Source organism: Chinchilla lanigera, unplaced genomic scaffold, assembly GCF_000276665.1.
Source record: "Chinchilla lanigera isolate Chin_1 unplaced genomic scaffold, ChiLan1.0 scaffold00109, whole genome shotgun sequence".
NCBI classification, from domain to species: Eukaryota; Metazoa; Chordata; class Mammalia; order Rodentia; family Chinchillidae; genus Chinchilla; species Chinchilla lanigera.
In genome coordinates, this window is record NW_004955510.1 from 3,397,198 (window position 1) to 3,421,469 (window position 24,272).

At 44.0% G+C, this 24,272-nt stretch overlaps 1 long non-coding RNA gene across 2 annotated transcripts in view; it reads right to left on the reverse strand.

Moving 5' to 3' along the window:
• Window positions 1–20,562: 20,562 nt before the first annotated feature.
• The window catches only part of LOC106146977, a 30,707-nt gene continuing 26,997 nt past the window's right edge, over window positions 20,563–24,272 (reverse strand). For both annotated transcript variants that reach the window (XR_001231662.1, XR_001231661.1), the window contains exon 3: window positions 20,563–20,890. This is a non-coding gene — a long non-coding RNA (uncharacterized LOC106146977). The remainder of the gene's footprint in view (window positions 20,891–24,272) is intronic.

Consider the following 24,272-nt stretch of genomic DNA (forward strand, 5'->3'; position numbering starts at 1 on the left):
GCCACAGAGCACACTCTGAGCAGCCAGGCTTCATGTAATTGATTAGCAGTCAATTACCTCACCCACCCATTTGGAGAAACAGCCTGGCTAGCATTAGCTCTGTTCCAAAGCATCTGTTCCAAATCAAACTGTCACTCATCTGATACCACTGCAGCAGAGCCAGCTAGCTGCCCACCAAAGTGTGTGCCCCTCCTTTAACCATGTGTGCAGTTATTCCTAGGAGGGAGCACCCATTCAGTCATCACTACACCTTTCCACCTTGCTACCCACCCCAGATTTGTCTCCCAGGGTGGTCATGCAACTGGTCTCCATCTACTGGACAGAAATGCCACAGATCATATCCAGGCCAGGACTTCCAGAAGTGGTGAAACTTCTCCATTCTTTTCCCTCTGCTGGCTGTGGACTCTGAGATCCCAGCAGTGGTAGAACAGATGGAAAGGGCACGGGGCTCTGAGTCAGCAGATGGCAGAAAGTGCCCTTAGACCTCCCATCCCACTTCGGACTGCTGCATGGGCAAGAAACAGATTTCTACTGTTTTATGCAACTGAAACTAGGATTTCTTTGTTCTGGTAACTGAAGTTACACTGCCTAGTTTCACTTCCACTAGTATATCCTCCCCAAAATTATAGTAGCTACATTTCACTTCATCATGGTCACTCCTTGCCAGGTGAGCCAATTTTACAAAATATTTTATACTCATTATCTCTGAATTCCCACTATTATCATGACCCTTGCTTCAGAGGTTAAAAACCAAAGCCCCAGAGAGATTAGATCAAGTCATCCATCCTTATCCATGATTTGCACATTCTTAAATTCAACCAACCAGAAATACAAAAAGCCATGCCTTGAAAGTATTTTTTTAATTTCTTCTGTATTGAATAAGCAAAGAATTTTTCTTGCCATTATTCCCTAAATATTATGGTGTAACAACTACTCACTAACCTTTAGATTATATTTGGGATTCTAGGTCACATAGAGACAATGTAAAGTACGTGGGAGGGTGTGCATAGGTTACTTGCAAATAAATCTATGCCATTTGAGGAGTCTCAGTGTTGACGATCCTAGAACCAATCCCCCCAGTTACCAAGGGCAACTGTAACTTATTCAGGATCCCACCAATAGTAAGTCCAGAGCTAAAATTCAAACCAAGTGTGTTCTACTGTGAATTGTAATGAAGCTAGGACTACAAAGAGCTCAGTTTCCTGGAAATCTGTCCACACAACTGAATGGGATTTCCTCCAATGCTGATTACTACCACATACTATTGCTGTCTTCCCAGCCTTCCCACAAGGTCTCTCTTAGCCTACCCCCATCCTTAGTCCTCTCCCCTGCAAGATAATTGCTAATAAAAATCTTAATGGTAGTCAGGAATTCCTCACCCACCTATTCCCAAGCCTTTTCTGGCATAGCCTTCTGTCCAGTGTCCCTCCATATTCTGCAACACAAAATGGTAACTGTCAGGACAGTTTAATGTTCCACGGAGGTCAAGGCTATTGGCTGCTTCAGCGAAGCTCTGATTGCTGAGTCGGCCTCCTTCACCAGCTGTTTCCATATCTCTACCTGTGTTTCCTCATTGTACAAACACTTACAGGCAGAGCAGTGAAAGCAGCCGTGCTCAAGCCTCTGCAGCCAAGACGGCGCAAACACATGGGGAGGGGGCGGAAAATTGTCTTCTGCTCCCCCAGCTTACACTCACCAACTCACGGTGGCGCTGCCCTGCCCCCTACCGGATCGCCTGTCTGCCACTTCCGGCCCATGGACTCCGCCACTCTCAAGCTCACAGCTCCTTGGGTCTTTTTAAACAAGTTATGCGAGGACGCAGGGGAAGGAGGCAAGGCAGGAAACAACCAGCGCCAGGATTGGGCTTGAGTATAGAGAAACACAATGAACCTTCTGCCCAAGACGGCTGGGGACCAAAATAGTAAGGAAAAAGTGGGTCCAAAGCCCTCACCCGTGAACATCCCTCACACCTGATACTGTGTGATAGGTGCTCATTAAGTACTGTTTGCATTAACTAAACAAACAAAAAGGAGATGTTAGATATATGTGCAAAATGTCTCAAGGTAGAACTAGAAATTTAATATATCTGAGGGATCAGGGAACATAACACGGCAGATAAGACATCTAACCTGGGGCTGTGAAGGATGAATAGGAGCTTCCTACCGGGGTAAAGGGAAGAAGAACTCACTTCTTGGATACTTCCACCTATGCTTTGTACCTGCAAAGGAGAGCTAAAATTTATGACAACTTTACCCTGGGCACACTTGCCAATAATGAGTGCCTTGTTCTTTTCCTGATGTGTTGTCCATCTCTAATTGAGCCCTTGGCTCTGATTACTGTGCCAAAGCAGAGGACCAAGACGGTCTGGAAAGCAGGTACTGATGTGAGAGGAGCCCCCAGGCAATGCTGAGAATGGATGGGCCACACTGTGCACACACATAATATCTCTGAATCCTCCTAAGTTTTTGGAGAGAAACTGCGCCACAAAGTGTTGGGTGGTACCATGGTTTGCATGAGTGTTTCCCAAAGCCCTGTGTGTTAACCGCATGGCTCCAAGTGAGGCATTGTTGGCAGGTGCTGTGACTCATAGGTACCACCTAGTGGAGGTCCTTGGGTCACTAGAAGGAATCAAGGGAATCTGCTCTCTTCTGCTGCTGCTTTGCATCCTGGTAAGTGCTTTGCTCAGCCGCATGTTCCCAGCATTGTGCCTGCAGTTGGTTCATTGTGCCTTTTTCTAATTTCTTCTGCACAAGGAAGACACTCTTTCCCTATTCACTCAAAGGCATTGCAGAGTACAGCCTTTCGGTTATTCACCTTCTCCGTAGTACATTAAAGTAGATAAATTGAAGGACTTCAGGGCCAACCAGGCTGAGATTTGAGTGCCTGCTCTGCGACTTACAGACTTAACATGCTGTCTGACTGGAGACAATCATTTAGCTCCTCCTCATCTCTGAGTCCTTATTTGTAACACTAGGATAGTATTACACTAACATTACCCAGGTCTCAGCAGGAAACCTAGAAATCTGAGTTGAAAAGGAAATTGTCAGTGTCAATACAATTGGTTTAGGTGCTTAACAAATTGTTAATTCTATGAAAAATAATGAGGAAGGAGCAAATCAGGGAGGAGACTCTTTTCTGGGGCATACTGACTTGCTCAGTGGGAACACTGTACTACTACATTGAGGAGTCTGTCCAGACTTTATATTCTTTATATGCAAAAGTGGACACAAAGTCTACTGCCCTGGGTCAGTAATCTGCACCTCCAGCTAGCCAGTAGAAATGGGGCTCCTCCTCCTGAAATAGCTGGGAGGCCCTGTCCATGATCAATGACTAAGCCCATACCAGAGAGGATTCCAAAATGGACTGGGGCATATGATCTTGGGCCAATAGTAGAGAGAGATTTACGATAAAGACCTGGAAGTGGAATTCTTGTCTCACTTCTGACATTAACTCTCTGTGTCTCAGATAGTATTTATTTCATTTATCTGAGACTCAGTTAAGTCCACAACAAACTGGGGAGAGTACCACCCACAAGAGGGTTATTGTCCAGTGAAATTTCATTGTCACAAAGAATAGAGCTCATCATACACAATCGTATAATAATTTTATTTGAGGTTATTATTTGCACCTGTGTTATGTGCTTTTCAGTCTTGTTAGAAGAATCACATGCAACCACCAAAATATACATGCTTTACAAATTGCTGCACACTTGGCAAATGTAAAAGGCAACTCTCACATAAATGGCACTCCATCCCTCTGTGCCTCAGTATCCTCTTCTGTAAGAAAGGAATGCATTGCCTGTCATTGCTTCATATGTCATGGTGTTGGCAAAAGGAATCAAATTAATAAGAGATGGAAGAGGGACATTGGGAGCTGATCCACTACAACAGGCATCACTTTTGGGTCTGTTAGCATGGCAAACCAGCAGTGAGCTTCTTTCATGGGGGAAATGAAATGCCTTCATAGAAATAGACAGCTGTCTCCCATGACCTTCCCTGGCTCCCTATAGGGAACCCTGGGGCCATTTTTACCAAACCCATGAGTCTGAAACGTTCATCAGATAAGTACACCAACATTTCCCCAAACCTCTAAAATACAGACACCCATCAGCCCCTTCTCAGAGCTCCTAGAACCAGCAACAGAGGTGAGAGATCAGAAGCTCCTGCTGTGGACCACATTATACTCTCTTCTTAGTGCTGTCACTGTTGAGCAACAAAAGGACAGATTCGACACCTGGTGGAGAAGAAAGAATTGGACAGAGGGGATCAGGAAACTCAGCGGCTGGGTTAATTAGTGACTTACTTCTGCACAGCAGAGGAAGCTGAGAAATAGGAAAGCCAGCAAGCAGGCAAGAAAAGCAGGGTGGAACCAGCTTCACATGTAGCAGTATCCTCTGCAGCCTGTCCACAGGTCCTTGGCTGGGGATCGGGATCAGCTTGAGCTCTGCTGATTGATCCTCAGGCCTCTGAATGGGTCATGCCCACTGGACATGTGTCTCCATGTGGCTCAGTAGACGTGGCATTTCAGAGGAGAAATGTCAGAGAGAAAGGTCTTGAAATAAAGATGCTGACTACTTCTGCAGCTATTTAAACCACTGAGCCCTGCAGCTCCAAAGGCCACCCAGAGGCCCTGCCTGCTGAGCCCTGTGCTCAGGAGGGGGAAGCTGAACCCCTCCCACACTCCAGAGGCCGCCACCAGCCCCACACAACTCCCTGGCCCACTTCACCACTTCTGGCCCTTAGGTACACCGACTAGGTCTGGTTGCTTTCAAGTTGTATACAGAATACAGTGGCACACAGAAGACAAATTTGACCCAGACCGGGAGCAGAAAAGGCTTTATGCCACAACAGCTTCCTGAGATGGGTGGGGAAGGATGGGGTAGCACTGGAGGATGGGCACAGCATGCTCAGTGAAAAAGCCATGTGTGTCCTGAGCCAAGTCATGGAGGCCTGGCCCAACAGAGTGAGCAGACAAGGCACACAAGTGGCATGTTTGCAGAGAATGAGAAGATGACACCAGAGAGGGCAGCAGCCTGGGGACCCATATTGGAGACAAAGCACGGGCCTGAGGACAGGGAGCTGTATGGAACCTGGAGCTGATGACCACGGGCTCAGAGTGGCACCCAGAACTCCCTGCATGGAGACTGCATTGAAAGGACTGAGACTGTGGCCCCTCTCCAGGCTGAGAGTCAGGTGAGAGGTAAAGACCCGGAATAGATCAGAGTCATGAGGATGCAAGAGATTCTGCAGGGTGCGCTCCTAGGACACGGGGTCTGCTTAACTAAGGATGCTGATGTCTGAGAGAGTGTGTGCAAGAGGACAGGTGAGATATTGGCTCCAAAGAGCTAAGGATGGCAAGTGACAGTGAATAAAACACCAGAGAAGCCCCATCTGCAGAGGCTGGGAGACCTGCTCTGGGAGATGTGCACTTGGGAGCTGGTTCATCATCCTGTGGATCCTTCCTGCTACCACACCTCAAGGACCACATTTGACCTGCTCACACTGTACAATACACATACCCAAAAGCCATCCAAGGAGTGAATGCTTTGAGGTATAAGGCAAAGAACAGCAGAGTCACTGGATGGCAGGAAGAAGTGTATTAACATTTATAATCTTGAGACAAGGATGTATCCAAGGATGCACAGACCTTTTTTAAGCTTTACAAGAATCCTTGAAATGATACATTTTTGGGGGGTGTTTTTCAGACAGGGTTTCACTATGCAGTTGAGGCTGGACTTGAATTCACTTTGTAGCCCAGGCTGGGTTCAAACTCATAGTAATCGTCCTGCCTCAGCCCCCCGAGTGCTGGGATTACACACATGCCCCACCACACCTGGCAAAATGGTATTCTTGTTTTCATTTTGCAGCAGAATCCCTAGTCAAAGAAATACTTACCCGTTCCTATAGCTATCTAGTGACATCCTCACACTTCAAACCCCTCTGGCTTGAGAAGCAGTGTTATACACTCCAGCTAGAGAGTCAGACAAGGCCAGCTCAAATCCTGGCCATCACCCACTCACTGTGGGGTTGTAGGGAAGTTACTGAACCCTGAGTGGGCCCCTTAACCATAAAATGCAAATATATATGTACACGCCTTCCGAAATGATCTGAAGTTTGAATGAGATATGGCAAGTAAGCATATAATTCCTGGTAGACAGTCAGTGCTCAATAAATGTCAGCTGTCCCTCAGGCGCTGCTGTCTGAGATAACAGAGGGCTGGCCTGTGTTGCTGTCTTGTTTTCCTTCTAAGGAAACAGTCATCTAATCCACCATCGGGTAGCAGCCCCAGTTAGAAGCCACTTGATGGTATTTTGTCTTTTCTCTTGAGAAGTGTCTCTTACTCCTTGATAAGGAAATAACCAGTGCCTTCCATAGCACTACTTGTGCATGAATTTATTCTTTTCAGCCTTGGATTATATTTTGATTCTTGTACCATTAGGTTACTGTGGAGCAGAATTCACAAGCATGTTTTCAGTATCATGTACACATATGCAACACACACACACACACACACACACACACACACACACACACATCTCTTTTCTTTTGAAACATTCTTATTTTGGCCTTGAAACCAAGACCAGGATTTCAAAGTGTGGTCACAGGACCATGTGCACCAGCATCCCCTGAGGGTCTATTAGAAACACGAATTCCCAATCCCAACCCCAGACCTACCGAAGCAGGAATTGTGGGAGTCATCACAGCTCGCAGTTCACAAGCTCTCCCGTTGCTTTGCTTCTTTTGCTGACTCCTGTTGAGACTAACTGCCTTCCATAAAAATAAAGGAGGTTTGGCCTGCTGCTCACCAGAGTGAAGGTCAACAGAAGTCATTAAGGCTGATTTTCACATGTGCAACTGCGGTTGTTGGAGACCGGGCTGTACAGGGTTAAGTTGCTGAACACAGGGACCTCTGGTCGTGATGGAAAAGAGCATATGCGTTGTGCTCTGAAGTCAAGATAACCACAGCTGAGTCAGCCAAGGACATGGCTGCTGCCACCCCCATTCCAGAGCAATAACACTGCCAGCCTTAGAGACAAGACAGTTCTCTTAAATGGCAAAATTTACTACTTGGAGAGATCTTTGAACTGACTCCCAAAATCCTGCTCTGTTCTCATGTTTGCCTCAGTATCCCCTTTCTTTGCTTGAAAACCAAACAAATACGGGCTGCCCAGAGAAGTTCTGTGTCTCAACTCCCAAGAGAGTCTCTACTCTCAGAGGGTCTTTACTCCTGAGAGAGAAAGTTCTGACCTTCCTGGAGCCCCCAAAATCATATCATTTGTCTTTTATTTAAGCTATTAGCTGTCCACTCATTTAGGAGATTGTGGGCCTGATCAGTCCAATGGCGCAACGATCTGACTCTTCTAACTCATTTTCTTCCACCTCCCATGCCTTCGGTACTTGGAGAGCTCCTGACCACCAGGGATATCTGTAACCTTTGAGGTAAACCCAAGAAACAGGCCACCTAGTCTCACCTTCAGCCAAGCATATTCCAGCCTCAAAACTAAAACTGAAACTACATCTTATCAAACCAGTGTCTCATTGTCTTTGTTTCCAAATCATCCCATCCTTCAGATGCCTGCAAAGCGGTTCATGCTTGTTTATGTGTTTTTTCTCCAATTAACAAAGATCAAAACTGCAAATGCCAACAGAGCTTAGGGGCCAGCTTCAGTGGAGGAGGTGATATGGCTTGGAGAGCAAAGGAGAGTGGTGAGCCTGTAGGAAGAAGAAAAGACACAAGAGGGAAACATCAAAGCTGTGACTTTGCAGGATGTGAGTCTAACATCTCCAGATGTTCCAGTATTTCAGAGAAAGCCAGAAATCTAAATGTTCCTCTGAAACTTTCTCCAGTGTAAATGTTAGCTCAATTGTTTTTCAACAATTGTGTGTGTCCTTTCACAACAGCTTCAAAAAAATGAAATACTTAGGAATCAATCTAACAAAGTAAAAGATCTCTACATTGAAAACTACAGTACTCTGGAAGAGGAGATAGAAGAGGATATCAAAAAATGGAAAGATATCCTTTGCTCTTGAGTAGGAAGAACCAACATAGTAAAAATGGCCATTCTTCCAAAATTGTCACACAGATTTAATGCAATCCCAATCAAAATACCATTAACATACCTCACAGAACTAGAGAAAACAATCCTAAAATTCATTTGGAATTAGAAGAGACATAGAACATCAAAAGCAATGTGGTGCAACTACTCTGGAAATAAGTGTAGAAGTTCTTCAAAAAACTAAAACTAGATGTTCCATTTGACTCAGCTATTTCCCTTCTTGGTATCTTCCCAAAAAAATTAAAAGCATTGTACCATAGCCATATGCACACCCATGTTTATAGTGGCACATTTTGTAATAGCTAAATCTTGGAAGCAGGCTAACTACCCATCAACCAATGAATGGATAAAGATGTGGTTTTCTTATACAATGGAGTACTACTCTGTCATGAAGAAGGATAAGCTTGAAACATTTCTAGGTAAATGAATACACTTTGAGACGATACTCTTAAGTGAAGTAAATCAGCCACACGTGTTCAAATTTCTCATGGCTCTTCTGGTGTGAGAAACCAAAAGTATAAATAAGGACCAAATTGTACAAGAGGTACTGTGAAATAGAAAGAAAATGTTCAAATTGGACGGGGAACTAGTGAAGGGTGAAAGGAAAGGAAAAGAGGAAAAGAGAATAGAAGGAAAAAATGGAAATAAAGCTTTTGTAAATAGAGGGGAAGAAGGATTGAAGTGGGGGGAATGGGATGCAAAAAAGACAAATCAAGGTATATTATGTACAGGTACAGGTACAAATTCCCTATGATGGCTGTGATCATTGTATTTACCTAAATTGTACCAATCAACTTAATTAAATATTTAAATATATTTATGATATTTATAATACTTATAATTTATTTTTTGTTTTCTTTTGTTTTTAATGGTAGCACATTTATTTAAGGTAGAATAAGAAACAGGCTCTACAGAACGAGTTTGGGCCAAAAAAAAGTAGGAAAAGAAGTACACTCTACAGAGTGAGGGTGACCACCATGCAAGAGAGAACACGGTGACCGTAATTTCTATTCCAACCTTCAGAAAACCTGGCTGGAACCTTTTGTATCACCTCTGTGTGTTATTGCTTCATATAATTTCCTTTTAATACTTTGCTAATAAAAATTACTGTCAATTGCTTTACATTAAATTAAATGAAAAAATGAATAAATAAATAAATTACATGACTTTCTCTATGTAATAATTATTATTTTTACTTTCTTACCATAGAATCAAAAATGGATTATATCTTCTATGTAAGAGTAACTAAGTGCATCACAATATTTATTATTCACCAATATTTGAATTGTTTTACATCTATTTGAATGTCAAATGTTCAATCTTGACCATTTGGTTTTATGGTATAATCCTTTCCCAAATGTTTTCTTCATTTTTTATGTCCATATTTTTCTCTGTTTTTAAGAATCACTTTATTTTTCTCCATTTTTTATGTTTTTATGTCCATATTTTTAACTCTGAGTCCATGAAAAGAAATAAAAATCGTAAAACCTTGGATTGAGAGTAACTTGTTGTGCACATGTTCCCCACAATGGACAAACATTTCTAATGAATCTGAACTAGATAAAGGAGTGAAGCCTTGCAATGTGAGTAGTATGTGATTCCGAACATCACATGATCAAAGCAGAGCCGATAGCTCTCTCTCTCCAAGATGATGGGTGACTATCTCCCAACACAAGAGATTATGGAGAGAATCCCATCTGCACAGGAGGAGAAGAAAAAAGTGGAGGAATCTCTCACTTCAGATGAAACAAGAGAAGTCTGTAAAAAATAGGAAACAGTGTAAAATTGTGTAGAAAGGCATCACCTGAATAAGGTTGCTGCAGCAGTAGGAACAATGGATCTATTTAATGACAATTCAGGGTCACATATCCACAAAATCCTCAAAGGGAGACAAAAGAGAATCTTTGGATACTGTCCTTGTTAAAGCTCCATGAAAAGAAAGAGATTCCATTGAACCAATTAATAGCAGTGATTTCATTAGTAACAATAAAAGTCATCCTACACTACAAAAAAATTATGTGTGTGTGTCACACAGCTGTGGGCCTGATTCAGACTATGACCTCTGCTTTACAGAAATAAAGAACTTTCTCATCTTCTTTCTTTCTTTTGTGCGTGTGTTGGTGATGGAACACAGACCTTGTGCATGCTAGGCAAGTGCTTGATCACTGAGCTACTGCTCCATCCCCAACATCCTCTTTTAAAAAGAGCAGTTCAGGGATTTCTTTTTACTGCAGTTGGCATTGTTGTTGATCGCTGTATAATTTTGCATGATGCATTTTAGTAAACAGACCTTAGCCTTCTAAGCCAGGGAGTGCTCTGGAAGGCACTGAACTAGCACTTTAGCTCCTTTTGTAAAAATCAGATAGCCCTCCAAGTTAGAAGGGAAAATCAGTTACTCCTCCAGTTAAAATAGGGGAAGAGGAGGCACTGACTGCCATTTTTCTGCATTGTTCCCAAATTAGACTGTCTCCTCTGAGGACCCTCCTTGAGTCAGCAGTGACATCCACTGGCTGAAATTTAGATCCTGTGTCATTTTAACTGAAGAGAAGAAACAGGTTAGCAAGAAAGCTTTGATCTAGGCTGGGGATTCTCTGTTCCTAACAAACAGCTAAAAGAAAGGAAGCCAGAGCCAAGAGAAAACTGATTTTGGGAGAACGCAGATGTTAATCAAAACAAGAAAGGAATGCGATTCCCCACATATGCCGGCCTGTCTGGTCTCAGAATCCCAGCGGGTCCTGGCTGTACACAAAGTCAGCTGTCACAGCCAGAGCCAGAACGGACCTGTGGTTCCACACCACCTAGGACACGGCCAGGCCCCAAGGCGGCTGACCATTTATTTACAGCACAGCAGGTGCAAATTCCAACATGCACTAAGCACAAGCTACACACTGGTTCTGAAGGCTCATTATTTTTTTAGAAGGATGTCAGCTGTGTCTTTGATAATTTTTATATTTATGACATGTTCAAGTATTTTTGATATATTGGGTTAAATCAAATAGGTTATCAAATCAATTTCACCTAGTTTTTGTTTTACTTTTTTATTTTAAACATCAGAATATTTAAGTGACATGTGGCTGGCATTCTGTTTCCACGGTACAGCTCATGTGGCCTTGTCATTCCCAAGCCTGCTGAGTATCAGGCTCTCCTGAAAGCTGAAGTGGGGAGGTCACAAAACCCACATGCATACACACACTCACACACACACACACACACACACACACAGCTGCTGATGCTCTTGGCACAGGAGGTAACAGAATCGTGTGAACTGCATTCCCCTCCAGTTCATTTTGTTATCACTGTTGCACCTAAGCTGCCCTTGCTCCCTGGGGCTGTACTGATCTGCAGTCCTCCTTAAGCCCCACCCACATCCTGTGCATCCCCACCCACACATACATATGCCTTTATTCACCTCACAGGCATTAGCACATGCCTGGTGAGCTGCAGGCACTGAGGACAAAGGGTAAAGAAGGCAGACAATTTTCTTCTCTCTCACACTGCATCTTTGGAACATAGTGGAAGAGATCAATCAGTCAATCAGGAAAAATGTCAGTGGAGAACTAGAATAGAGTGATACAAGAAAAGAGAGGTTGCCTGTCCACTGGGTAACTCTAGGTTGCATTCCAAACCCCACCCCATAAAGTCCTGAAGACAGCTGAGCATCTGGGGCCAGCTATAGATGCCTGGACTGTTTCTGAACTGATGTCTGATGTTAATAATCTTTGACAAACCCCTCATACGTACCTTTGTCTAGCATAGTACATAAACCCCTTCCTCTTGTCTCAGAGTCTAGGCATCCTATGTTGCTACTGGCCAAGATAGGATTCTGTCCCTTCTGTCCATCAAGTTTTTTATAAATAACATTCTTTGTTTTAAAAAAAAGAGTTTCTTACACTAGGGAGACAATATGATGTTTACACATGTGAGTCTGGTTTATTTCACTTATGAGTATGATCTCTAGTTGTATCCATTTACCTATAAAAGCCTCGAGCTTATCCTTCTTTACAGTTAAGTATTACTCCATTGTATAAAAATACCATCTGTTTTATACATTCTTCAACTGAATTTTTTATGCATTCTTCAACTATGCATTTGGGTTGTTAAATAAGATCCAAAAGGTACAATAGATACTATGAAAAGGAAAGAAACTGCTCCAAATGAAAGAATAACTGGGATGGGGGAAAGGGAGAAAAGAAGAAAGTGGGAAAAAAACATATATATATATATATAGACAAGATAGCTAAGATAATTGTACTACTAATTTCTATGAGTTCATTGAAAGGAACAGTTAGTGCTTATATTATTTGATCAATTTTGCATGGTAATCTGAGCAACTACTCTGACGATAACAATATGTAATATAATAACCATTGTTAATTTCCCATCATTTTGTTTTGAAATTCTGTATCATTTTTATTGTTTTTTATTCTCTGTAAAATTTTTTTAAAAGATGGTTAACATTTTAAAAAACGGACAGGTTGCACAGCCACTTTATGTGACGTGGCTTTGCCAGGCCTCCCTGAGATAGATCAGCTGAGGTCTGAGCCATACCAGCTGAGAGAGAGAGAGAGAGAGAGAGAGAGAGAGAGAATCCTAGGTATGTGAAATGGCCAAGACAAAGATGGTGACAGCAAGATGGTTGGTGCATCTGAAGAATCAGAAAAGATCACGGTGGCTGGAGGAAGGTAAGTTTGATGGGGATGGGGAGTGAGTGAAGGGAGGAAGAGGTAAGGCTTCCCTGGGGAGGTATTTATGAAGCCCTACTGTGTTCTGCACTTTGTGTCTCCACAGAATTGACTTGTTGAAGTCCTCCTCTCATGGTGACCATATAAGGAGACAGCACTTTCAGAAGACACCATGAATTGGATCCGTGCCCTCAGCCAGCTCTCTAACCCTCCTTCCACCTTCTGATAGGATGGGAAATTGACAACCTGCAACCTAAAAAAGGTTCCACTGAGTCACCATACTAGTACCCAGACCTCAACCTTCCAGCCTCAAAAGCATGAGAAATACATCTGTTGTTTCCCAGTGTCTTACTTTTCTCATTGCTGAGACAAAATATCTGACACTCAAAGTTAAAGGAGGAAAAGTTTATTTTGCTCACAGTTTGTGGAGGTTCAATCCATAATCAGCTCACCCCAAGACAGAACAGCATGGAAGAGGGGAATCACAGAGGAGAAACAGCCCATGGCAAGCAGGCAGGTGAGAGCAGATTAGCCCTCTTTTTGTCCCTTATATTTTAGGCAAGCTACCTGTCCTAGGATGGGTATAGCACTCACACCCTTAATCCTAGCCAGAACTATGCTAAATCAGTCAGTGGGCTGATTTACTAACCACACACCCTTAATCCCAATATCACACAGTCTAGATTCAGCCACCTCTGGAAAAGTCTAAGACTGCAAGAGGCTTTGGGGGGGACATCTGGACATGAGCCATAACTAACCAAACCATCCAGTCTTTTGAGTTTTGTGATGACAGGCAAGCAAATGAAGAAGAACTAGAAGATCCTATGCCTAAACTAGGAGGAAGCAAAGTAGGGTGGGGATGGGACAGAAGCATTCCAGAGAGAGCACTGTGCATGGTTCTTGTGGTGGCAGGGAGGACATCCACAGAGCTGCAAGGAGGTAGAGTACTCACAACACAGACACCACAGGGACAAAGGCCTGAGCCAAAGACCTGAGACAGAAGCAGAGGATGAAGTGTCCTGTAACACTCTTAGGAAGGCAGGCATTAGTCTATATGACATGTGTCTTATAACAGGCTACATTCATACTTTTTATGGCTGGGCATGCTGGCACATGCCTGTAATCCCAGATCTCTTGGAGGCTGAGGCAGGAGGATAGCAATTTCAAGCCCAGTCTGGTTGACTTAGTGAGACTTGTATCAAAAGAAAAACAAGAGAGTCTGGGGATGTAGCTCAGTGCAAAGGTCCTGATTTCAATCCCCAGTGCACACACTCAGTCCCCTCCACACACTCACACATACACAAAACAGAAGGTCATCTCTTCATATGTGTGCTAGAGTATGTATGAAAGACCTTTGGAAGGCTACACCTCCCCCAAAAAGCAAGTTTTTACTGTATATCGTATGCATGTACTACTTTTTCAAAAGATAAAACTATTCTAAATGCAACAACTAAATTGACAGAGGATTTTAAAGCAATGAAAATATTCTACATTGTGCTATGATGGTAGATACATGGCATTATATATTTGTCCAAATCACATACTGTTCACTACCCTGAGTAAACCCTAATATAAACTGTGAACTCTGGGTTATTGTGATGTAGCAGTGGAGACCCACCAGTTGTGACAAATGGGCCAATTGGGTAGAGATGTCAATAATGAGGGGGGCAGTGCATGTATGGAGACAGGAGGTAGTGGGAAATCTATGTACCTTTCTCTCAATTTTGTTGCAAATATAAAATTATTCTAAGAGAACAAAAGTCTTACAAAGTCAGTGAGGAATCTCCCTCTAAAACAATTTAAGTTGGCAGATGAGACACACAGGGTGCTACATTACTGTCCTTTCTGGTTGGAATGCTCCACCCTGGGCTTGGGGATGGCTCATGACTTTTTACCCTGACAAGGGTACTTCAAATTCATTTTGTGTCCAATAACCCATACGTGTGTGTTTCATAAATAGGAAATGTGTGTCCTACTCACCATTATGTGCCCATTATCTCGTTCTTAATACCTAAGACACAGTAAGATATTTGTTGAATGAATACTAAAAGCAATATTTAGCTGCAACGTGGAGGGAAGAGTTATTGGAGCAGAACCAGAGGAGGAGAAGGAAGTTGTGGTTAGAAGACTATGACATAGTCCCTGCAAGAAATAATGCTTTGGAGTGTGGCTGGGAGTTCAAGAACATTTAGGCATGAGATGAAGGAAGTGGGTGATATGTAGGAAGCAGGGAGGGAAGGGTATGTATGGAGGATGACTCTTAAGGGGTTTGGTAGTGATGTCCTTGAACTGGAGAATTCCAGAAGAGGACAGATTCTAATGTGGGAGGTTCTTCGTTTGATTTTTAGAGAGATAGCTAAGGAAGAGTTGACTTTGAGAAACTTTTGCAAAGGCCAAAAAGAAAAACCTAGAAGGCTGCTAGATTCTGAAGTATTTACAGATGACATGACACAGTGTCACAGATTTGCTTTAAAATACCACAGCCTGAACTGCAGGGGTGGTCTACTTTCCTCATCACTGAGACACAATACCCAACACCCACAATTTAAAGGAGGAAAGGTTTATTTTGGCTCACAGTCCATAGAGGTTTGAGTCCTTGGTCCCTTGGCTCCAAAGCAGTAAAGCATGGCAGGGCGGTGTGGCAAAGGAGAACCAGCTCATGGCATGGCAGTGGGAAGTGGAGAGCAATCGAGGCAGGAGGGAAGAAGATAGGCTTTCCAGGCCACGCCCCCAGTGGCCCACCTCCTCCAACCCAGCTTCGCCTCCCAACATCACACTTAGATACAAACTCACCAATGAACTTACCCACTGATGAGTGTCATGCCCCTGTGATCCAGTCAACCACCAAACTCCAACTATGAGCACATGAGGCTTTGGGGGAGCACCCAGATATAAACCATTACAGGGGTGGGTGGAGCACAGATAGAGGAAAACAAAATGGCACAACGTTGGTAGTTATTGGCACTGGATACTAAATATTGGGGCTTTGTTACATTATCTCTACTTCAGCTTGTATTGAAAACTGTCAAAGAAGTAGGAAATGCTTTAAAGAATACACTTGTATAAATATAAGCCTGCAGCCAGGAAGAAAGGCTCAGACTGGAGATATAAATTTGGATGACAAATATTTAAAGATGTCATTAAAGCCATGGACATGGATAAAATCTCCCAGGCAGAAAGGATAGAGTAAATATCAGAGGATGCATCCAAGACCTCGGCTTATGGGTGAAGGGACAGGTTAGATGAAGGGGTCAGAGAGGAAAAGGCTAGATAAGCAGGCTTGACTCCGTGGAGAGATTCAAATTCATGTTGTATATGGAGAAAGCACTTTCTACTAGCTTACAGAAGCCAGACAGGATTACTGTCTTCAAGCATCTGACGGAATGACAAGTGGAAGAGGCTGGCTGATTCTCATGGTTCCCAAAATAGGACAACATAGCTTAGGACAGAAGTCCTGGGTAACGAACTTTCCCCTACATGTGGGAAAACAAAAACTTTTCAACAGTTTAAGTTTCTTAATGCTTAAGAAATGTTCTAGGCATAGTTAAGATTGTTACACAGCTAGTTTCTCTTAGTTCATTAAAAAGAAAGTTTTGTGCTAATATTATATAGACAAGATATCATGCCTATAGCTTCTACTCTGAATTACCACTAGGACAGCAATATACAATGTATCAGCTATTGTAACTGTCCTAATAACCTGTTTTGAAACTCGATTTCACTGTTATGTTTATTTTTTTTAGAGGAAAGAACAACTGGGATGGGGAAAGGAGAAAAGAAAGAAGGGAAGGAGAGCTAAGAGAGAGAGAGCGCTAAGATAATTGTACTACTACTTTCTATTGGTTGATTGAAAGGAACTGTTGATGCTTAATTGTCTCAATTGTTTCATCAATCTTGCACCTGTTAATCTGAGCAACTACTTTGAAGATATTAATATGCAATATAACAAATCATTGTTAATTTCCTATCACGTTGTCTTGAAACTTTGTGTCATTTTTGGTTTTTGTTGTTTTATTTTTGTCTTTGTTTTTGTTGGGGGGTGTTTTGTCTTGTTTTTTTTTTAAATACAATTTTAAAAACACTAAAACTCTAAGGAAAAAAAAGAAATGTTCTAGACAGCAGACAGCAAAGAGAGAGAGAGCAATTCCACTGAAAGGACAGGGAGTTATAAGCAGAACAGGGGAGAAATTGAAATTGAGGAGGAAATGATGGCTGTGAATAGGGGCTAGGAGGAGACTCCTCCCCCACCTCCTTCAGGTTGCTCATCAGATTCTTCCTCACTCATCACAGTTCCTGAAAGCCTTTTCATCTCTGCTGTATTTTAACTTGTTCCCTTTCACAGTTCCTGCACCGGAGACTGGATGATATTCAAGAGTGACTGATGGCAGGAGTGAAGCCCAGCACCACCGTGGCCAGACTCCCACGCTCAGCACTTGCCAGCCCTCCTGGACATGTGCCCACCTCTGCTCACAGCTGAGCATACTCGAACTGAGACCACCTCTGAGGTGTGGTCCTGGCTCTCCTCCTACTGTTGTGGTGACCTCATGGAGCGAGTCACCATTTTGTTCCTGCCCTAGCTCTGCCATCAGGGACCTGGGGCATAAAGGTCCCCATCTGAGATGCCTGTGAGGCTTCCAGGAATCACTTTGGAGAAAGAAGCTTGAGAAGAAATAACAAACACTGAGTAGATGTTAATTGATCTATTCCCTACCCACGCTGTGCACACCCACACACACTCCACAAGTCTTCCTCCATGCCTCTGACCATGGCTGTGGGTTTCTGTCTGAACCTTTAACTGCCTTTCCCACAGCCGGTAAGCACACCTGGCAGACACCCAGGCATGTTTCAAATCTCAGCTTCCCCAAGCCCTGGTTCCACAGCGTAGTGACACACCATGTGTTTTCATACTGTTCTTCCCTGCACCGGAAACCCCTGAAGCCAGGGGTGGGTCTCACCCTCTCCACACACCAGACCCATGGGACACATCGGGCAAAGGTCACAGGAACACTGGACCTGGACTTGCACTGGCTGAAGTTTCCAAAGGTAACTTGCTCTATGCTTCACCTCAGTGGAAAGTGGGCTTGCAGTGTGGTGGCGATTCAAAGACCAAAGGGAAGCAAGGCAGGGTTATGGTCACTTCTGCCTCCCACACTTAGCCCTCCCTGCACCAGCCTGCAAACCTCTCTCCCTGTCAGCCTGCTCCTGGCTTCTGCTGAGAATCCAGCCCCTCCACCTGGCTGCTAAGACGCTCAGACCTGACTGTCCCTTCTGTCTTTTCCGATAAAGGCAGGTGCATCTTCCTTTAATGGGCTGTCAGCAGCCAGTGAGAATCTGGACTGCTTGATTAAATGAAACAAATGCTTGGCTGTCTCTGCTAACAGCCTTGGATCTCAGGAAGCTTTATGTCCTCAGAAACGGAGATTCCAGACCTGGACATTAAGAACACAGCCCAGATCTTTCTGTATCAGGCATTATTCCTATGCTTTTAGAGACACTTTTTTTTTTCTCAAACTAGGAAGTTTACCTAGAAGAGTAGGAAGGCAGAGGGTCGGGGTAGATGAAAGGTGCTTTTAGGCAAATAGTTAACCTGTAAATGTTTGCAGCTGCAGGTGGAGAGTCTTTCTGCTTCACCTGGGCATCTGGCCCTATAACACCTGGGCCCTTTTCTTCTCTCTGCTTTCAGCAGCTCAGCATCCCTGTGCTGCCCCTGCGAGGTGGGGTCCATAGAGTCGAGGGTTGGGGTGAGTGAAGTCCTACATGCTACCTGGCCATCTGGACATGCAGAGGACTAATGCAAGGTTGAGGAAAGGACCAAGCCAGGCTCCCAGAAGAACAGCTGGGGCTTCTTGTGTTGCATGTCAGTACAAACCCACCTTTGCTAAGGAGATGCTACTTGTTTTAATGCAGCCCAGATTTCATTGTGACTGTTGTGCTTATTCCACAAAGACTGCCTCATGAATGCACGTTCTGAGCCCCCCTGAGTGAAGCCACTCTCAGATGTCCTCTGGGGGGTTAGTTACTTTTGTCTGGTCCTGCTGGCTCAGGAAGCACTGCTGCTAACTGTAGATCATGCTCTTACTTTCTGGACTAAGGAATAAAACATCTGACAAGAGGGTGAGCCTTGCTTTCTTGAACATAACCCTTAGTATTAATTTATTTATTGAATCCATGCTTATTGAGCACCTCCCATGTGGCTGGGAGAGTGGGGAGGCAATTAACTACATCAGGACAAATGAGGTTTGGGGGTTGGATGACTGAAAAAACAGGAGCATTAAAAAGATAGAAGCGAACAGCTTGCGGTGGCTGATGGGAAGCTCTGCTACAGACACAAGGAACAAGGGCTAAGGGTGCTGAAGGCCCACTGAGCTCCAGAAAATTGTGAGAGAAGACATGCATCCCTGACTTATCCTGCCAGAAGTGACCCTGAGGAAGCCCCTGAAGTCCTTCATCCATGCAGTGCAAGTGACAATCCCTCTGTGAAGTGGCTGGTATGAGAATGAACTCAGGAAGCATCCTTAGGAACTCTGGGTTCTGGGAGGCATCCCACAGACTTAGGTTCTGTCTTAGTTACTTCCTTGTTGGACAAAATACCCAACAGAGCTTTATTTTAGCTCACAGTATGTAGAGGTCTCAGTCCATAGTTGACTGGCTCCAAGGCAAGGAAGCATGGCAGAGGGGCATCGCAGAGGAGAAACAGTCCATGGTAAGACTGTCAGAAAGAAGGAACCAGCAGCATTGATCTTCCCTTTCCCTTTTATTCCATTCAGGCTGTGAGCCTATTGGTTGATGCCACTGACACAGGGTGTGCCTTCCCATTATCCACACCCAGAAATATGCTAAACCAGTGAATGGACTAATTCAGTCATCACACACCCTTAAGCCATTTTCACATGTCCTAGAGCCAACCACCTCCAAAAAATCCCACCTATAAGTACATGAGGCTTTGGAGGGACATCTATATACAAACCATAATATTTCCCATCCCTTGAGCTAGAAGACCAGAACCCTTGAAAAACAGCGGGCACTGAAAGCCTACAGAGCTGAACTTGAGTTCAAGTTCTGAAGTTTACTTGCTGTGAGAGGTTGGAAAAGTCACTTATCACCTCCGTGCTTCATCCCATCCTCCCTGAAGTGGGGATGATAATGCCTGTCTCACGGAGCAGTGAGGGATGGGGAGTCAGCCAGTCCAAACCCTTGGACCCATGAGATTTTCCATCCTGAAAGGGTGGGAACAGTGTCTGGATTGCTCATTGTCACATATCTGTTGCCTGGCCCTAAAACACCAAACATGTGAGACATGAGGACTGGACTTCTTAATTTCCAATGGTGGGGAAGTCAGGGATGCCAACTAATGTACTCCTTGGAGAGGTAAATATGTGAGCTGGTAAGCATGGACCCATAGGGAGGGGACACGAGGGAATGGGCAGAGAGCACCAGAGACCCAGGACAGTGTCTGAATGACCCATTTACTGGGACTCCCTCAGGGAAAGGCTGCACATGCCCCTGAGGGCTGGGAACAAGGACCAGATGGTTTTCAGTCTGAGCAAGGCAAAGGACCTCAGGGTATCGCTAAACAGGGGAAAGGGTCAGGATTCTCGGATGCTCCTGCACCCATAAGCTCTCCTGACAGGATTTAAGACTACCTGCTAAATTACAGCCACTGAATTTTCCCCTCCACGTCACGTCCTGATAAATGCAAAATGGGAGCAGATCTGAACTTGTTTCCCTGAGCTTAAAGAACAATGAGGCAGAACCTCAGGATATTAGGGCCTTTCTGAGCTTTATTACATGTGACACTATCTCATCTTCTACATGCTGGGAAAACTATGGAAATCACCCTTTTTATCACAGAACCCGTGACAGTTACACTTAGGAGAAGCTGTCACACTTTGGGATAGAAAAGCTATCTCCAGACAGAGGTGGGGTATACATCAAGACCCAGTCAGAACCACTTTGTAAAGCAGTCTCTAGGTCCATGGCCACAATGGCCAGGGCCCCATGGACCAACCCGTGGATCATCGCAGGCCCTCCGTCAGCCAGTTCTTCCTGACTCACCACCTTCTGGACTACGTTGGTTTTATATCCCAAATTCTCAAACTGAGCATGGAATCCTTGGCAAATCATATAATCTCTCTGTGCTCCATTTCCTCATCTGTAAAAGAGAAGCAAGACAAGGATCCATCCCATTAGGTGATTGTGAATGCTAATTAAGTAAAGTGTGCAAATCATGCTGTAAAGTACTTCATACATATTCAGCCTCCAAGGACCAGCTGCTGAGACTGCTGCTGTGGCCATTTTCATGCGCATTATCTCCTCCCTTCATGGATCAGACAGAAGAACTCAAGTACAATACAAATTAGAGGATGTCTTCAAGCCTATTACTCTGGGCTTAGAAAAAAGATGTTAGTGAAAGTACAGGTACTTGACTGAGAAACCTGCTAATGTGGATTGAGCCCTGGCTTCCTCTAGAACTGAGGACAGTGACTGGTGGCCAGGTCAAGCCCATCCCCTTCATCGCTGTCATCTGTGTACTATATGGGCAAATCATACCTAGCCTGAATCCCTGTTTTGCAAATGCCTGTAGCAGCTTACTCCACGCCCATGGGTGCCATACCTAACATCAAGTCATCTCATCCACTAGGTTAGGTTCTGCAGTCATTTGATTCTACTATCCAAAAGATACATTATTTATCCATCTACTAAATCTTCTGCCTTTATCTTTATCCAACCCACTGATAGTGCTGGCAATCAGGTGAATAAATGTATTACACAAGTAGAAAGGGGAACAGGAGCATTTGTAGGACACTACAGCCTTCCCAGTACTTTAAGTTTGTTAGTAAGTACTGGAGTTTAAATTCTTAAAATCACATGCCCCAGAGTCCTGCTTCTAGCAAATGACTCACCCTCTCTGAGCCTTAATTCTCCCAGATGTAAAATGGGAGAGATGATGATGAGACCAACGTTTTGTATGTCTTGTTGGGGCCAGTAGGAACTGAGCTAAAGTGAGTTTCTGATACATAATAGTGCTCAGTAAACATTAGATTTCATTATGATCTTCATGTCAAGCCTGTAGGTATTCATGGTTCTTTCTGTCTACAAATACAGAAATTGAGGCTCAAGGCATTTAGGTAACTTGCTAGTCACCTTGAAAGCAAAACAGACCTTGGAACTTGTCCCAGACTACTTGTCCCTAAGGACCATGAGCACTGCTGCCACCAAGAGAGATGTGTTTTCTGATGAGTGTTTATTCCTCTTTCATCATTACCATTCCTTCTCTCTCTCCTATACAATCTAGGAAGAGAAAGCAGAAGTAGACACTAGGCAAAGGGTAGTGTTAATTGATAAGTCACAAGGCAACCACCCCCCCAAGGGGGATTTAAGCTGTCTTATTAAGGAGTTAATAAAAACTCCTTCCTCTTCACGTGTTTCCCTTCAGATCCCCTCAACAAAAGCCAACCCCACCCTCATCTGCCTTGGCAGAACCAGATGTTCAGCTCTTACAAACAACCCACACTGCTTCGGCTATTCTGACCCACAGATAACCCCTGCTCGGGCTGTTCTGGCCCACAGACACCCCGTCTCAAAAAAATTGTCTAGCCCACAGACACCCTCCCTGAAAGTTAGCTTTAAAAACCCCATGCTTTGCTCAGCTCAGGGCTGTCCTAGTACGCTGGGAAGCCCGCCATGTCGCTCTCCCCAATAAAGACTGCTCTCATGTCAGAGGTCTGGTCTTGTTCTGTGTGGGTCTCAGCCCCATCATATCAGCAATAATGGCTTTAAGGATCAGTTCCTTCCCTGTTCATTTCTCCTGAAGCAGAAACTCATCTGACAAAGGTGAGTTCTTCACGAGCAATTCCTGCCCAAGGACCCGAATGTGGATGTATTTGGTCCACGTTCACAGCCTGTCCCAGCAGACAGCATAACAAATGTGGCTTTGGTTGGACAGGAATAGCCTTAGTGCAATGAATTCCATGATGCATGCAGTTTAGCAGAGGTGAAAGCTAAGAACAGATGTTCTCTGCAGAGTCTGCTAGGTGAGATCCTAACCTAGCAAATATTCTCTACTTCCACACACATGCTCCACCCAAGCTTCAAGCAAACAGTGGACTATCATCCTGTCCTCTAAGTGTGAGGGGGAAAAAGAATGATCCTAAAAGGGTTTAGAGGAGGTAGAGAAGGGATCCAAGCTCAAACTGGGAGATGGAAACAAATACTGCTTCTGTATGCAAAGCAGCCCCAGACAGCATGATGGATGAGGACTAAATATATTCCAGCCCTGTGCACATTGTTCCTGCTCTTCCTTCCTGGGGGACTGGAGCCAGCTCAGAGCTGGCCTTTCTATGTGATGAGTGATGGCTGAAAAGGGAGCTTCCTTTCTCAGAACCAGGTGTCTGGTCAGACATGGGCACCTCTGAGTATTAGGCTTGGCAGCTTCCAGAAAGCTGAAGGAGAGAGAGAAGCTGATTGGTCTGGAATTTGAGATTAGACCACAAGTTGCCAAACTTGTCGGCACATTAGGATCATTTGGGAAGCTTTTTAAGTATCCCCAGCCCATGCTGCATTCAAGGTCAAGTAGACCACAGTCTTCTCACTAGGCCACAGGCACCAAGGGTTTAGTAGCTTCCCAGGTAACTGCAATGTGCAGGTGAGTTTGAGAACCACTGGTTTAGACCCCTGATCTTTAGAAGAGGTGGATTTTGTTCCCCTAGAGAACAGCTGGCGGTGTCAGGACATACTTTTGGTTGTCACAGAAGGATGATGTTACTGACACCTAGTGGGAAGAGGCCAGAGATGCTGCTGAACACAACAAAGAACTGTGTGGCTCAAAACACGAAAAACATACCAGTTGCAGAACCTGATTTAGAAGCTGGGTATTCACATCAGCTTGTTAGAAATGCAGACCCTCAGATTCTCCCCCAGACCCCTGGATCTAAATTCACACTTTTGCAGGATTCCCTGGTATCTTATAGTCAGATTGCATTTCAGAAATAATATTTTAGAGTATGTTAGGGTTATTCTGTACAAGGGGAGGTCCTGACAGTTTCAACTACTAGGCTAGATTTTTTTTTTCATGTTCACCAACTATTTCTTTCACATCCAAAATTGTCCCCACAATTCCTCACTTTTGAGGAATGCCCTCTGACCCTAGAATCAAATGCCTCATGTTTGGATCCCAGCTCTTGCTGGGTTCATTTTAAACACCTTAGCCTTGTTGAGTCTCAGTTTTCTAATCTGTACTTGGAGAAGCAATAGAAAGATGAGATAAAGTCTGCAAAGCTAGAGATGGGGTCTGAGGTCAGGGTTGGCATCTAAGCTTCACTAACTTACTCATGTTCAACTTTGAGGAATCTATTTTCCTTCCTAATAAGGACAGCCTCCTTGTCCTTACTAATAAAAAGCAGTACATGATCTCATTTGGTCATGGGGCAGACAATCCAAAGCATGGGTTTTAAGGAGCTACCATTGACCCATGCTGGCAGGCAATCATCTGCTGGCTTTTTGAAATGTGGGCAGGAACTCCACACACAGCATTG